Here is a 16350-nt window from a genome sequence, read left to right as displayed (position 1 = left end):
CGAGGGGTGTCTTCAGGATGGTAGATCTGACTTGCTCATGTCAGAGACGGGAAATGGAAGTTCAGAGAAGGTAAATGGTTTTCCTAAGAGCTAAGAGGCACAGAACCACACCCCAAATCTCCTGTTTTCTCTTCCAGACATTTCATTCTGCTTAGAACCTTGCTTACCAAATCTGGAGTGGATACCGGTGTCTTACAAAGCTGCCCTTCTGCTACCTGGCTCTGGTGGGGAACGAGAGTAGGGCATGGGTTCTGAACCAGAAAGAGCTGAGGTTGAATACTGGCTTTGCCTCTTATTTTGTGTCCTAGGATGAGCTACTTTACTCACTGATCCTCAATTTTCTTATCTGTAAAATCTAGCTCATGGGTGTGTTCTGAGGACCAAATGAATTAAAGGATGTGAGCACCTGGGTCAAAGCAATGAAAGGTAAGTGGTGCTGACTGTTACACTAATGACCCCCTTTCTAGGTTGCCCTTCTCAGAAATGCCCCCACTATCCCTCTGGTTAGTCACACAAGCCCAGACCCTAGAGTCTTCCTTGACACCTTCCTCTTCCACTCGTCCTGTCCCCAAATTCAGTCCATCAAAACCTGTCATTTTAACCTGACCATTCCCAAATTTATCCATTGTTCTCTATCTGTCCTGTCACCAACTATGTTTGAGTCACCTGTATCATGGGCCTAGACCTGTGCCTAAACGACTGTGATGGTTAATGTAGGTGTGAACTAAACTGGCTTGAGGGATGCCTAGATGGCTGGTGAAGCAGTGCTCCTGGGTGTTTCTGAAAGTTGCCAGAGACTGACTGACATTCAAGTCAGGCGACTGAGAGAGGAAGATGCACCCCAATGTGGGTGGGCACCATCCAGTGGACTGCCAGTATGGCTAGAACAGGGCAGACGGTAGAAGGGTACGCAGCCTGCTGAGTCTTCTTGCTCTTCCTCTCTCCTCCTGTGCGGGATGCTTGCTTCCTCTCCTCCTGCCTTTGAATATGATGAGCCAGCCAAGTAAAACGGGCTCCCAGAGAATCTCCAACTGACCTGTGCAATGGGAGGATGGGGTGGGGTCTTGGGAAGTTCCAGCCATTTGCAGGGGGGAAGAGCCTGGCCTCTCCTGTTCCTGGGTGGTGACCTGGGATTCAATTGGTGAGATGGGGGCCTGTTAACAGGAACCATCTTGCTTTGCTGAGTTTTTTCCTTTTTTCACCCAATAAATTCTGCTTTTCTCACCCTTCTATGTGTCCACGAGCCTTATCTTTCCTGGTTGTGTGACAAGAACCTAGTTTTTAGCTGAACTGAGGAGAAAGTCCTACAACAATGAGACTGCAGTTTCTTCAGCCTTTGGACACTGGGACTTTCAGCAGTGGCCTCTTGGGGGCTCTTGGGCCTCGGGCCTCAGACTGACGGCTGCGCTGTAGGTTTCCTTCGTTTTGAGGCTTTTGGACTGGGAATGAGCCACACGAATGGCTTCTTTCCCCAGCCCGCAGATGGCCTATCATAGGACTTTGCTTGTAATCACTTAGCTGATTCTCCATAATAAACTCTTTTTTATACATACCTACATCCTATTGGTTTCTGTCCCTCTGAAGAACTCTAACACAACCCTAAACCATTTCCCCACACTCGCTCCTGTCTTCCTACCAGCCATTCTCCACACAGTAGCTGGGAGAGCTTTTCAAAAACAAACATCTCTCCTTGCTTCATGTCCTCTGGCTCTTGGCTCAAACACAACTTCTCCAGGGAAGTGACTGTGTCCTCTGATCACCCCCAATGAGGGTCCTTTGCCTGAAGCTCTCAGAGGATCCCCTCCCTTCACAGCACATGATGCCATGGTTAGTGATTATTCGTGAATCTAATCATTTTGACAGCATGCATTCTCACTGGGTTGTGAGCTCCATGGGGGCAAGGACAGTGAGGGTTTATGTCCACATTCTATGCCTGGGGATGAACAAATAAATAAACAAATGCAGGAATGGAAGGAGGTGTAGAGTGCTAAATATTGCCTTCCTTATACAGATGTAAAGACTGAGGCTCGACGTAGGTGGGCAGTTTCTTGAGGTCTCACACCAGAAAACGGTATGGTCCATATGTCCAGGGGTCAGATCCAAGCCCAGTGCTCTTCATATTCCGCCAGTTTGCTTTGGACACCAGTACACACATCTTTCCCTTTACCATCCAACCTTTCTCTACTCCAACTAGTGGCTTAGCAAAAAATTAGAGATTTTTAATTGGGGGGCTAGCAGGCTATAGGAAGGGTTGTAATTGGTACATGGAGAAAAAAGAGTACAAATTGAATATTTGAATTTAAAAAAAAAGATGATCATGAAAAGGCACAAAATGTGTTGCTGTTTAGTCCAAGTTTAACAGTGTTCTAGAATTGTTTCTATGGATCTGAAGACAGATTAAGGGCAAGTGACTTGGCAAAAGGCCTAGACCTGTTTTCAGATAATTATCTCACAGTAGAAAAAAATAAGGGCAGTACAAGCTCCAGTGAGGACACTACACCAACGTGAGGGATCTAAATGGAACATACTTCTATGAGTCATTTATAGCTTTAAATACTATAGAGAAAAGAATGCATAAAACATGCTCAAACAGCCTCTTTTTGATGTGGTGAACTCTTTTAAAACCGCATTGTTCAAATTTACGTTAAAATGCAAACTCTTCATGTTTACAATGGTACTATTGGAGGAACTCAATATAAAAGTACAACTGTTACATTCCAAAGACAAGACTTAGAACAATAGGCCAATTCCCAGTGTGAATTTATGAGCTGCTAAACCTCAAAAGATTTCTTCAATTAGCAATGAAGACTCTTGACATATTTGCAGCCTGATATAGGGGCTGCTCTTTATATAATTTGGGGTGTATCAGAACTTTTCCTTACTTTTGTTTACCTCGGATGACAACTATTATGCTTCTCCCTGTGCAGCGTTTGATCCTGCTAATTACGCTACAGGGCCAGGATGGTGTTTCACGGTTCACCATTGCTCCTGGGGCAGGCTACAAATTATACATAATGCACTGCATTGTAATTGCTGCATTGTGAACTTTGCTCACCTTTCCAACACAAAATACTGACATCTAAGTTGTTTTATTATTAAAAACCATAAGGGATTCTTTTGGATTATAAACATCTGAAGACGTAACATTCTCATGAATTCCAGCCGGCTATTTCGGACACTCAGTGGGGCAGACAAGGCTGAAAAGCAAAGCAAATACACTTCATATTCGTGTTTACAGAAAAAAAGGAGGCGGCAGTCATGAAGGCAAGACTGTGTTAAATGCAAAACTAAAGGGAGGGGGAGCTTGCCGAAGGGGAGACACAAACTGAACTGGGAAACCAGAGACGCGAGACATCCAATGATGCTCCCTGACTTCTCTGGGCCTCAAGTTCCTCATTTCCAGAACAAAGGCACAGAAACAAATGACCAAAAAGATCCCTTTTTCCATGAAGACAGGCATTCAGGAGAGCAGTGGCTTGTTTCTGAGTCTCACTTGTGAGGCCAGCCTTATCCCAGCCTGAAGGGTAAACCAGGAACCCGAGTCTTGTGCCAGACAAGAGGCCTCTGCCATCCACCCCGTTTGTTTGGGGCCTCTAAGAAATAGACAATGGCTCTTTCAATGGGAGGAGGGGGTCAAAATAAATGAAGCCTCAGTTTTATATATAAAATGCCACCAAGTGGGGAAAAATATCAGAGCGCTATTGTGGTCATTGAAATTTATCACTGCCCTTGTGACCCAGGGCCAAGAGGCCTCACTCCAGACACCTACCCAATAGGCCCAAGTCATAGTACCTTGTGCCTGCAGCACTTAGAAGCCACACCCAGGCCCCGGTAAGGTACTCCTAACCCTCCCTTCTCTCCTCCTCTCAAAATGAGACAATAGCCTGATGTGTGAAGTTGGACTGGGGTCTCTTCTCTTCCTCTAAGTGTTCTAGATGAGCTTAAGGTAGCAGCAGCACCACACGGAACTGTGTGCATTCTTCATCAGTATACAGTGGTGAGTCTCCTACACAGTGAAGATGGGATAGTCAAAGAAGAGGAAAAGGCAGGGGAGGGTTTCCAGGTAAGGAGGTGTGGGTAAAGCTCACACACTTTGATAATTTACGACAAATTGTTACTATATTGGGGTATTGCTCCTTTGATGTTGCTGCATGTCAAAGCAGCTGAAGCAGACGTCTTGACTTGGACTTGGGAAGTCACTGACTAGACATCCTCATTTCTCTTTGTCTAGTGGTATCTCCAGGGGGGTGGGCATATCCAAGATCTAGTATGACCAGAGGACACAGACAAGGTGACAGAGGACTTAAGTGACAATGGACAATAGCTCCACATCTGGACTGCCCCAGAAGCCCTGCTTGGCTGCTAAGTTTGGGCTGGCCTTGAAGGAAGAGCAGGCTGTGCTCTCACACCTTCCAAGCGTCCCTGGTACCAAAAACTTGGGGCTTTGCACCTCTGCTCCAATCCATGCTGCACAAAGTCTCCAAACCAAACACTCAGGACTTGTGACCAGACAGGCCCTGCTATGCTAATGGGGGCAGGAGACCTATTTTCAACTGGAACCATGAGTGTGACTGTTCTCCAGATCTAGATACAGAACACAACAACCCTGGGGCCACTTACATTACTCCTGCAGCCAAATGCACTCAATCAGAACCCTCAGAGGGACAAGATAATCTTGCTTGCTATCTATTGGCGACAATGAAATCTTGCTTTTGTGTATTATCTCTTTTCAAACATTTTCTAAATAATCTGTAGTTTCTAAGCATCATCATAACTTTTAATATGTCAGTACACAAGGCAATACTTAAGGAGTTTATGTATAGATCATTGTCGAAAATTCCAAGCCTAACAGATTTTAAAGAGTTCCTTCTGCATGTAGAAATAAATGTATTTCCCTGCATTGGACAACAGTTTGACGCCATCTTTAAATCCAAGCAGATTCCCCTCTTCTGTACCAAACTGCCCATTTCATTAGGAGGGCTAATAAGGTTTTCTATCATCTGAGTAGGACTGGCCTGGCTTCTGGGTGGCCCGAGGGGGAAATAAGAATGAGGAAAATCAAGAAGTTGCTCCCTCTAGGAGCGGGGCCCTCCCTCACCCCATGGCCATTCTGAGGAAAGCAAACTGTCATTGAGTTCGGGCCTCCCTCACCTCCAGCTTTATTGAGGTCTAACTGACAAATAAAATTGTATAAGTTTAAGGTGTACAACGTGATGATTTTATATATGTATTTATAGATGTGTGTGTGTGTGTGTTTGTGTGTGTAGTGAAATGAGTACCACAATCAAGTTAATTACCTCAGGGGCATCGATTCCACCTTTTCTACATGGTCCTGTTATGAAGAGTTTCTCTTTATTCTCATTTATCATTCTGGGGCACCATATTAAATCTTGGGAGGCCCTAGGAGAGCTCAGATCTGAAAGATTTTATGTTATAAATGGAACTGCCAACTAACTGGAAGGAGGAGCTGGTGGTTTTAAAAACATAATTTCCTTGCTACCCACTAAGAGTCCCAGTTCTCTCCACGTACCAAGGAGTCACTGCTGCTGATTCACGTGTGGCCATCAGAGCAGTGGAACTAGGCCTCATCTGTGCCACAGGAGCACAGCCTGGAAGAGATACATGGCCTGAAAATGGTAATGGGAGCACCAAGATCTCCAGGATGTCCCTGAGCCATGCACTGGCGAGGTACCTGAAAAGAGTAATCTCCAATTATATGATGACACCGTGAGCACTGTATGGTTCACGACTCTCAGCACTGTACAGTTCATGACTCTCAGCCTGCAGGGAGTATCCACCCTGCTCTTGGGTGCGGGACACTAAAGAGGATCTTGGTGCCTGGAAATCTATGCAAATCACTTCCACAGGTACCTTCCCATTTATTTTAGAACCAAACCAGAAGAATGTAATAACTAGATGTCTCTTTTGTACATCCTTGTTCAATGAAAAAGTGACTCTAAAGAAGTTAATACCCTGACACTCAGGACTCAAAAGAGCAACACCCAGGCTGGGCACGGTGGCTCACGCCTGTAATCCCAGCACTTTGGGAGGCCAAGACCTGCGGATCGTGAGGTCAGGAGATCGAAACCATCCTGGCTAACATGGTGAAACCCCGTCTCTACTAAAAATACAAAAAATTAGCCAGGCCCAGTGGCGGGCGCCTGTAATCCCAGCTACTCAGGAGGCTGAGGCAGAAGAATGGCGTGAACCCAGGGGGTGGAGCTTGCAATGAGCCAAGATCACACCACTGCACTCCAGCCTGGGCGACAGAGTGAGACTCTGTCTCAAAAATAAAATAAAATAAAATAAAATAAAATAAAATAAAAAAAGGGCAACACCCATACAACACTCTGGCTCAAGTCCCTCTTCAGCGGAACCTTCCCACATTCTATGCACAGGGCAGAGAAGACTCAGAATGCTAATTATTTCTTTGAAGTGTTACACCGAGTGCTGTGCAAAAAGGAATCGCAGGTGAGACAAACGCCGGCCATCTGTCAAAGCCTGTGAAACTGGGTAAGGAGGCAAGCATGTGGAAAGGCGGTGAGGGGCGCTGGGCCTCTTCCCCACAAAACCCTCAAGCTCATTGCAGAGAGGCAGCCACTCTGCTATCAAAGAGCCCATGCGAACGAAAAGGAGATTCTCAGGGGTGGGCAGCCAGGAGGATGAACAGGCAGAATCACAATTCTAACACACAGTAGCCTTACTCATGGGCTCCGGAGTTGTTCTAACGCTCACAGGAATGCTGCAAGAAAGATACGATCTACTTCACTTCTGCTAGTGAAGGAGGCAGGTCAAGGCTCTTCTCATCTGGTTTTCACTTGCTCAGACAATAACAATGATAACAAAATGCCTGCTGCTTCCAAGAATGAACATCTCCATCTGTTTACTCTTGATCTAACTTACCTTTGTCTCTGGAAGAAAACAATTCAAACATAAAATGTTAGAGAGGTCCTTGCTAAGGGGACTAGGCAGGGAAGAGAGTGAATATTACATCTAGGAATCATTTTATGAACTACTCCTAAGGCAGTAGAGCTTTGCTCTTGATCAGTAAGCACCACTCTTAGAATGGGGGCAGTTGGGTAAATGACAAAGCCAATGAGGAAACAGAGTGGAAAAAGGAACAGGCAAACACTCGCTTCCCAACTTTCCCAGATAATGAGCCCAGACATCTCCCCCAGGCACCCACTTCTTGGTCACCAGCATCTCTAGCACAGGAAAATGTCTTACACAATTTTTTTGAGTAATGATTTCCTTAACTTGATGCCAGGCAAATCTCATTCTTTCTCTGGGGAGGATATACTTTGGGATTCCTGCCACAAATTAAATGGTTTGGATGAGTTTGGAAGAAGATCATTTAAGGACAATCAACACTACATAGTTTCGTACACACACATACACACTGCAAAAAGGAAATACTGAAAGTGAACAAGAACCCCGAGGCTGAAGTCCAGGGAGGAACTTCTGTGAGGAAGGATGGCAGCCACAGGGCACAACCCAAACTCAGGTAGGGCTCTGAATCTCTACTTTGAAGTCCAGGCCTACCAAGAAATTAAAACATAAATATAGAAAATCATATAGCAGTGGGGGAACCTGCATGCTTTTTTTTTTTTTTTTTTTTTTTTTGCTACAGGCTTCCTTCCTTTCTTTAACTTTAGTTGATAAATGGAGGGATTCAGCCTTCTAAATACATGTGGTAACTTGTGTACTTACCTATAACCCAACCAAAAACTGACAAAAACCAAAACATTTCAAATAGACTTCATGAAAGGCACCCTTAAACAGCAAGAGCTTGGCCGAGTGTGAGCAGAGAGCCCCTGGACTTGAGAGACCAGTCTGTGCCATTCACTGTTGTGTCACTGTCATAGGTGTCCGGTCATTATTTGCTGAATGACTGACTCAAAAAATTTCATAGATGGAGGGCAAGTTCCACCATTTCCAGCTCCTGCCTTGACCCAGAAGCTCCGTCCATGAAGCAGCACTGCAGGGTTTTGAGTGTGGCCCACATCTGCCCTGGTGCCATCTAGTGACCCTGGGAGTCCAGATGAACTGGGTGGAGCAGCCTTCCCAGGCCCACTCATATGGGCAGACCCCTTTTTCCAGGGGGCATGGCAGGGCTGAGAAAGAGGAGGATGGCTCTGCTCTTTAGGTAATCCCTGTCTCTCTCTTCCCTCCTCTCATTTAGCACCTTTGTGTTTCTTTCTTAAGAAGTGGGCTTTTTCCGTCAATGATTGACTGGATAAAGAAAATGTGGCACATATACACCATGGAATACTATGCAGCCATAAAAAAGAATGAGATCATGTCCTTTGCAGGGACATGGATGAAGCTGGAAGCCATCATTCTCAGCAAACTAACACAGGAACAGAAAACCAAACACCGCATGTTCTCACTCGTAAGTGGGAGTTGAACAATGAGAACACATGGATACAGGGAGTGGAACAGCACACACCAAGGCCTGTTGGGAGTTAGGGGGCAAGGGGATGGAAAGCATTAGAACAAAGACCTAATGCACGTGGGGCTTAAAACCTAGATGACGGGCTGATAGGTGCAGCAAACCACCATGGCACATGTGACCTATGTAACAAACCTACATGTTCTGCACATGTATCCAAGAACTGAAAGTAAAATTAAAAAAAAAAAAAAAAAAAAAGAAGTGGGCTTTTGCTTTCTCTCTAGTTTTCTATCATGTTCAATAAGTTCCTTGCCACCAAATTCTAGAGCTTTGAAGAAAGGCCACAAAGATCCACCTTTGGATTAAAAAAAAAAATCATATCTCAACAAAACACACAAATTACATGACAGATAACTTAGAGCAAATGTCCAGTATTCTGAAGAAAACAAACCAAAAGAAACAACAGGCAAAAAACACCTCTCTGATTTTGTCAAGAAACTTGTCTGAATATTTGAAAATTAGTAGCCACATTTATCCCATATTTGCAAGGCAAAAAAATAAACTATAGCAACTAAACAGAGAGAAAAGAATGGATTATGACCTGAAAGTGGCTACTGCTGCTTCATGAAGTTATCAAAAGTCAAATAACCTGGTAGTCTATTCTTTCTCATGCCTTAGCTGTAACAGAGAAGAAAACTGGCTTGGAACAAAACAATGAGAAATGGGGAGGAACACATTTTGATACACAGCTTGAAGATGCCCGTTCTGCTTCACTGTGATGACAGTGCAAAGGAAATGAGCCCGCAAAGGGTTCAGACGTCCTTCGACACCAGACTTTGCCACTTACTTGTACTTCACTTATTTGTTACTTCTTCTGTTCCTTCTCTCACTCACTTGGGCATTCACCAACAAGCATTTAGTAAGCACCTGCCTCAGTTCTGCCACAGGTGTGAGGAGGGAAACAGGAGTGAATGAGAGCAAGAGGCGGCTTCAGCCACTGTAGGGACGGCACTCAGGGAGGGTGAGTTTTTTAAAGGCCCATGAAAATGTTCCAGACCTCAAAATAATTAGTTGGTTCCAAAATGAAACAGAAACTATAAAATTAAAAGTAGTAAACATTTAATTAAGTGTCTACGAAATGTACCATCTCAACTATTTATAACTCAACTCACATATATGATGATATATATTATACACGGGATCTGTGGGACAGATAGGAGATTGTGTATGTTTTAATACACTTGAAATGATGTGGGGCAGGGCTTTCAAAAGTAAAAGTCCACGAAGGTCCTCAAATGTCCCCACATGATGGGCAGGATATCCCTCCTCTCTGAGGCACACACCAGCTGCCAAGATTGCCTTGTGAAATACTGAAGAAAGTCGCATCCCTGAGCCTCAATTTCTTTATGAAAACAAACAAAAACAATGGTCCTCAAGGCAGTTTTGAGAATCAAATAAAAAAAGTACATTGGAAAATATTTCACAGGCTGGCAGAGATGAAAAGTAAAATTGTTAACTCCTTACATCTTTATTCCTCCAGGTGGTGAATGCCTCTCCCTATGTTTGATGCTGCATACCTGCTGCCTGAGCAGCCCCTGAGAAGAGAAACGGACCTCTACCAGTGCCTAAAAATAAGGCTGCTTCCGTGCCCTCTGGCAGCCAACAGATGTTCACGATGGACAAATTCACACACAAACCAGGATGCTTCATGTACAGATAAAACTTGGTGCATATCATGAGACTCATATCATGAGACAAAGGTTAAAAACGGGGAAAAAAAGCTTATTTTAGTAAAAAATGAAACCATTTTTCAATTAGTTTCAGTTCTAAGCAGACATCATCTTCTGTTTGTCCTAAAAATGAGAAGCTGGAGACAGCTCCTCAATTCAGTTTTATTTCTCTCTTTTGTTGTCACTTTAAGAAACACCGTAATTCTCCCAGCTAGCAACAATAGTAGGTAAAAGGGGAAAATACATTCAATTCTGGGAAGAAAGGATCACATAGCACAGTGCAGAAATATATCCTAGGAGGCGATGTGATTTTATTCTTCGTCATTTTTCTCTTTTCCCTTTTCTTCTTCATGGACAACCATTTAAGGAATGGGGCGGGGGGAGAGGGCTGGGATGACGATGTGACCAGGTTAAAAGCAGCCCAGGACATAAAATAAAAAATTAAGGGGGGGGGGGGGACAGTTGTAAACTTCTGAAAATAGACACTGCCTCAAATGTGTTAGTCCAGTACACCAGACCCTCCTTCTGAGTTCAAGATTCCCTTTGTGCCTCGCCACAGGATGTGTTAAGATGATATACAGTGTGTTTAAATAAAACAAGAAAACAAACCAAGAAAAATTTAGCATTATGAAGAATGAGAGTCTACTAAAAATACTCTAAAATGACTTCAAACATGAAATCACATTTAAAAAATAACTTTTTAATGACTTAGGCATAAGTGACTCAGGAACATATGGATTACATTTCCTTCAAAATGCATATGGCTTTAACAATTGGGGGAGATTTGTTTGGTTTGTAGGACACAGTTCTGAAAAGGAAAGAAGTCTGTCAAACGCGACTCACGTTTTCTGGTGCTTTCTTTGGTGACGGAGTCAATTGGCCTTAATGGCCATTACCTAAGAAACTTGGAACAGCTTCCTTGGATGTAGTTTAACTCCCTTTCCCTATTTAGGCAAAGTATTCAACACGTTTATAATAAATGACTCTCCTTCACCCCTAATATCTCAAGCATCAAAAACAGGTCTACTTCTTTAAAAAAAAAAAAAGGCTGAGCTGTCTTAGCCCAGAGCAAATGGCTATTGCTGCTTTGTGACAGTTGGGCACAGACTTATATACAGGGATGTTTTTCATTCTTTTAGCCCATTAGGAACTAAGGTCAAGAGAATGTCACTTTTTTTTTTTTTCTTAAAAACATAAATTTTAGACAAAGTCTGCAACAATCAGGCTCCGTGTTACCTGCCGAGCCTTCGGTTTTTATCACACCAACCTCACACTCTCACCAATGCTACTGTCACCACCACCATGACTATAAAACACCTCAGTGTTCTGACATGGGAAGAGTAGCTTCTGGTTCGTGGAGCCCATCTCACATTAGCCAGAGACAAAGCAACACCTTGTTTATACCGGCTTGGCTTTTGGCCTGTGTCCATGACTGACTGGTCCATGCCTTGGACACATGGATGGTTAAAGAAAGAAAAAAAATCCCTTAACATTCACAATGTTTACTGTTTCCAAAAGGCACCCTCAAATATCATCTTCTTCCATCCTGGAGGACAGTTATGACAAGTACTGAACCCACTCCTCAGATAAGGAAATTGAGAGCTGAGGTTCAGGGAAAAGCCACATAGTAACAACTAGCCATTCTGCAAACACCGATTATACTTTCATGCCTTGGCTTCTTTTATTGTTTCCTTTGGCTAATTTTTAATAGTCACCCCCTCTAGAATGCCAACTGCCCCACTTAAAAATTCCCCATTTTCAAGGGTCAGAACAAACGCCACATGTTTCGGAGAGAGTGCGCAAACATTCAATCTCCAAGTGCGATGCTCTTTTTTGTGTGTCAAGTGGGCTAAGCCACCATCTCAGGTTATTCAATTAAACACTAATCAGGGTGCTGCTGTGAAGGCATCTGGTAGATGTGATTAAAGTCCATAATCAGCTGACTTTAAGGGAGATTATTTTAGATAATGTGGATGAGCCTGATTCGATCGGTTAAAAGGCCTTAAGAGCAGAGCTGAAACTTCCCTGAAGAAGAAGAAATTCTGCTTGTGGACTGCAGCTTCAGCCAAGTGCCTGAGAGTTCCTGCTCACCCTTCCTGACGGCCTGCCCTACAGATTTTGGACTTGCCTGGTCAGCCTCCACAATCACATAGGCACTTCCTTGCAATAATAGCTCTTAATATATGTCTCCACTGGTTTTGTCTACTGGTTGAACCTTAACTGATAAACCAGGTAATATCCCCTCTGGGTTCCTCCAGTTTACACAACTCTTATATCATTTCCAGCTTATTGCTGGTACTGTAACTTCTTTGTAGATAGGCTCATGTCTCCTATCTTTGTAAACTACACAGCACTAAATATTTGCTGCAAGAATTAAATTATGTTATGCAAGAGCAGGACAGAGGGTGTTTCACCCTCCTATGAGATAAGTAAAACTCATACAAAATGCTCATGAAGAGATATAACTAGCAAAAGAGAGTCATGGCCTTAGAAGTAATTTTACTGAAGAAATATTACTGTCACCTACCAACAGGTTACAGAGTTTCTCTTCATTGTACAGGACAGTCCTGTGCATGCAGGGTATTTAACATTCCTGGGCCCCTGGCACTGAATGAAAATTGTACCCCCTCTACCCTAACTCCTATCATTTCAACAACCCAAAAGCCCTCTCACACACACATTTGCAAATGCCTCTTGGGGGTGTGGACATACTACACCCTTCTCTAGTTAAGAATTACCTTCTTTCCACTATAACAAAATTTATCAAGCTACAGACAGAAAAATTACTACAATAATGACTTCTACAACGAGTTGTAAAATTACGGATCAGAAAAGTGGAATTCCACTAATAGGTTATCATGAAGGCCAAAAAGCCATCACATGCAGAAAGTTATAGGTGGGATAAGGGAGGGGGGAGGGATAGCATTAGGAGATATACCTAATGTTAAATGACGAGTTAATGGGTGCAGCACACCAACATGACACATGTATACATATGTAACAAATCCGCACATTGTGCATATGTACCCTAAAATTTAAAGTATAATAATAATAAAATAAAATAAAGAAAAAAAAGAATTCTCAACTTCAGATATTTTATTCAGGCTAATTTATATAATCTCTTTATTAATTCAACAAGTACTTAACAGCCCTCCTGTAAGCCAGACACAGTTTGTTACCAGACCATGGGAAAAAAGCTAGGAAGATTTTCATCAAGTATGGAGGGTACACTTGGGAGATCCTGACTTGAAATATTTGTTATGTGGGATTTATGCAATTTACTCTTGGGAACTGGGGCCACCTCACAAAGACTTGGTCCATCTTCTACAATACGTTCTCAGATGATTTCCAGATCTGCATCACAGCATCATCAGGGAATTTGTTAGAAAAGCAAATTCTCAGACCTCATCCCAGAACAACTAAATCAGGAACTCTGAGAGTGGGACCCAGCAATGGTTCTCAAATTTTATTGTACAACAGAATCATCTGCAGAGCTTATTAAAACACATAATCCCGGGTCTCACACGCAAAGCTTCTGGTGCAGTAGATCTCCCATGCTCCCACCCTCCCCACAACCCACCCCACTCCCATTTCTACCAAAAAAAAAAAAATTAAAAAGAATGTGGTGGCCTATGCCTGTAGTCTCAGCTGGCTATTCAGAAGGTTGAGGTGGGAGGATTGCTTGAGTCCAGGAGTTTAAGGTCAGGGTCCAAAAATATGCATTTCTAACAAGCTTCCAGGCAACGCTTTTAGAACCAATGCTCTAGATCTGCACTGATACAATGGCCACCAGGCACACATGGCTATTTAAATTTATATGAATTAAAATTATGTATCAGGCACACATAGCTATTTAAATTTATATGAATTAAAATTATGCATAGCTGAAAACTCAATTCCTCAGTTGCACTAAGTTGTACTTATTTCTACATCCTCACCTCCTACTATCCATTTGTAAATACATTCCACATGCTCAGCACTTGTGGCTAGTGGCTACCATGTTGGACAATGAAAACACAGAGCATGTCCGTTACTGCAGATACTTCTACTGAACAGTGTTGCTTTCGGGCTACTGAGGAGGCCCCTAGGAGGATCCCTTCTATATAGTTAAGTACCATAGGCAGAGAAAACTGATACCAAGGATGAGCCTCACGGTGAAGAGTGCAAGGACAGATGGTCCAAATTGCAGGCATTTCTTGTGATTGACCTGCTTCTCACCTGGGGAACTCTCCATAGCTCCAAGATGAGTAGCATCAAGGATCTATTTATTTAGGAGAGTAGTTAACTACTCTCCTAAATAATGCTGGAAAAACTAGCAATTTATTGAGACAATCATATGGTTTTTGTTTTATGTGGCGAGTTACATTTATTGATTTGCGTATGTTGAACCAATCTTATACCCCAGGAATGATGCCTACTTGATCATGGTAAATTAACTTTTTGATGTGCTGCTATATTCAGTTTGCTAGTATTTTTTTGAGGATTTTTCTGTCTATGTTCATCAGTGATATTGGCCCGTGTTTTTTTTTTCATTGTGTCTTTGCTATAAACTTTGTGCTTTTTCAAGCAATTGCGGTTCTCCTGTCTAGCCCGCTGCCACTGGACTATGCTGTAAGTCCTCTCTATAAACTCTATGTCTTGCTTACTGACTCTGGGTCTCCTCTTTAGCCTCTCAAACATGGTGCCATCCCTAAAAGTCAACAGGGGTCCAGGATGATGGCACACGGAGCTCTACTAATTCTCTCAATGTATACAACTCTGAGACTGAACTCTAATTCCTGTAAACCTGAACTACTTTCAACTTTCCAGAGGTTTTGGCCAAAAACCTTAGTCATTCTTCACTTCTCTCTCTCACAATTGCAGGCATTCTGTCAAAAAATCCTTTTATTTTACCGCAAAATGTGTCCAGAAGCTGACCTCTTCACACCTCCTCCACAGCTACTAAGTGGAGCTGCAGTCCTCTCTTGCCTGGATTACTGCAATGGACTCCTACTGGCCTTCTGCTTTTACCCTTGATGCTTGTATCAGTTTCCTAGGGTTGCTATAACAACTTATTGCAAACTGAGTTCCTTAAAACAACAGAACTTTATTCTCTTGCAATTTAGGAAGCCAGAAGTCTGACATCAAGGTTGTTGGCAGGGTTGGTTCCTTCTGGAGGCTCTGCAGGAGAACCCATTCCATGCCTCTAGCCCAGCTTGGGTGGTGCTGGCCATCCTTGGTGTTCCCTGGCTTGTGACTGTTCTCCAATCTGTCTTCACATGGCTCATTCATCTGTGTCTGCTTTCTCCATTTCTGTCTCTTATCAGGACACCTGACCCTAACCCAGGATGATGTCATCTTGAGATCCTTACCTTAATTACCTGCAAAGAGCCTTATTTCAAATGAGGTCATACTTGGAGGTTCTGGGTGGTCATATCTTTCAGAGGATAACATTCAACCCACTATGATGCTCTACAAATTATTCTCAATACAGCAGCCACAGTGGTCCTTCTAAGTTGAGTTAGATTATGTTACTCCTCTGAGCAAAACCCTCTAATGGGGTCCATCTCATTCAGAGAAAAATCAGAGTCCTAGATGGCCTAAAAGGCCCTGTGTGACCTGGCTCTTATTTCTACATCCTCACCTTCTACTATCCATTTGTAAAGAACAGTGGCTTTCACTAATGGATGTAAAAAGAAGTGAAAGGATTTGAGATGTATCTTGAGTTACCATCAAGAAGGCTTGGTTACTCACTATGTCCAAAAGGCCAAAAGGAATGAGTTGCAAAGGTATAAAAGAATTATAAATTCAGTTTGTACATGATGCATCTGAGATGTCCTTGAGTATGTTTATATGTAATTTTAGAGGCTCAGAAAGAAAACTGGGCTGAAGAGATAAATTTGGAAGTTGCCAGCATATAAATAGCAACTAAAGCCTTGGGAGAAAAAAAGAAGAGCTAGAATTAAGTCATTAGGAAGGCTGATGTTCAAAGGTAAAGTGGAGGTGGGTGGGCCTGCAAAGAAGACCCAGGAAAGAGACCAGACCATAGTAGGAAAGCCAGGAAAGTGTGACATTGGGAAAACAAGAAAGAAAAAAGGTATGGTTTCAAGGAAGGAGTAGTTAACTATGTTAAGTAAATTTGGGGAAGGAAAGTGACTCCAGGCCTTAGCAACGTAGAGGGTGCAGGGGATCTTAGCTAGAACTGTTTCATTGGACTAATGGGAGTAGCAACACGACTGTAGTAGTAGA

The 16350-nt window shown here is 43.0% G+C and overlaps 1 protein-coding gene and 1 non-coding gene across 14 annotated transcripts in view; one reads left to right on the top strand and one right to left on the bottom strand.

Annotated features, from left to right (window-relative positions):
- The window catches only part of RHBDD1 (rhomboid domain containing 1), a 190811-nt gene that overhangs the window by 47038 nt on the left and 127423 nt on the right, over positions 1-16350 (bottom strand). The gene's annotated exons all lie outside the window — the stretch shown is intronic.
- LOC115933871 (small nucleolar RNA SNORA48) lies at positions 11445-11582 on the top strand. Its single transcript, XR_004069716.1, has one exon. It is a non-coding gene; the product is annotated as a small nucleolar RNA SNORA48 (small nucleolar RNA).

Source organism: Gorilla gorilla, chromosome 11, assembly GCF_029281585.2.
Source record: "Gorilla gorilla gorilla isolate KB3781 chromosome 11, NHGRI_mGorGor1-v2.1_pri, whole genome shotgun sequence".
Lineage (NCBI taxonomy): Eukaryota > Metazoa > Chordata > Mammalia > Primates > Hominidae > Gorilla > Gorilla gorilla.
The sequence above is the reverse complement of the archived record's forward strand: the minus strand, read 5'-3'. Positions and strand labels throughout refer to the sequence as shown.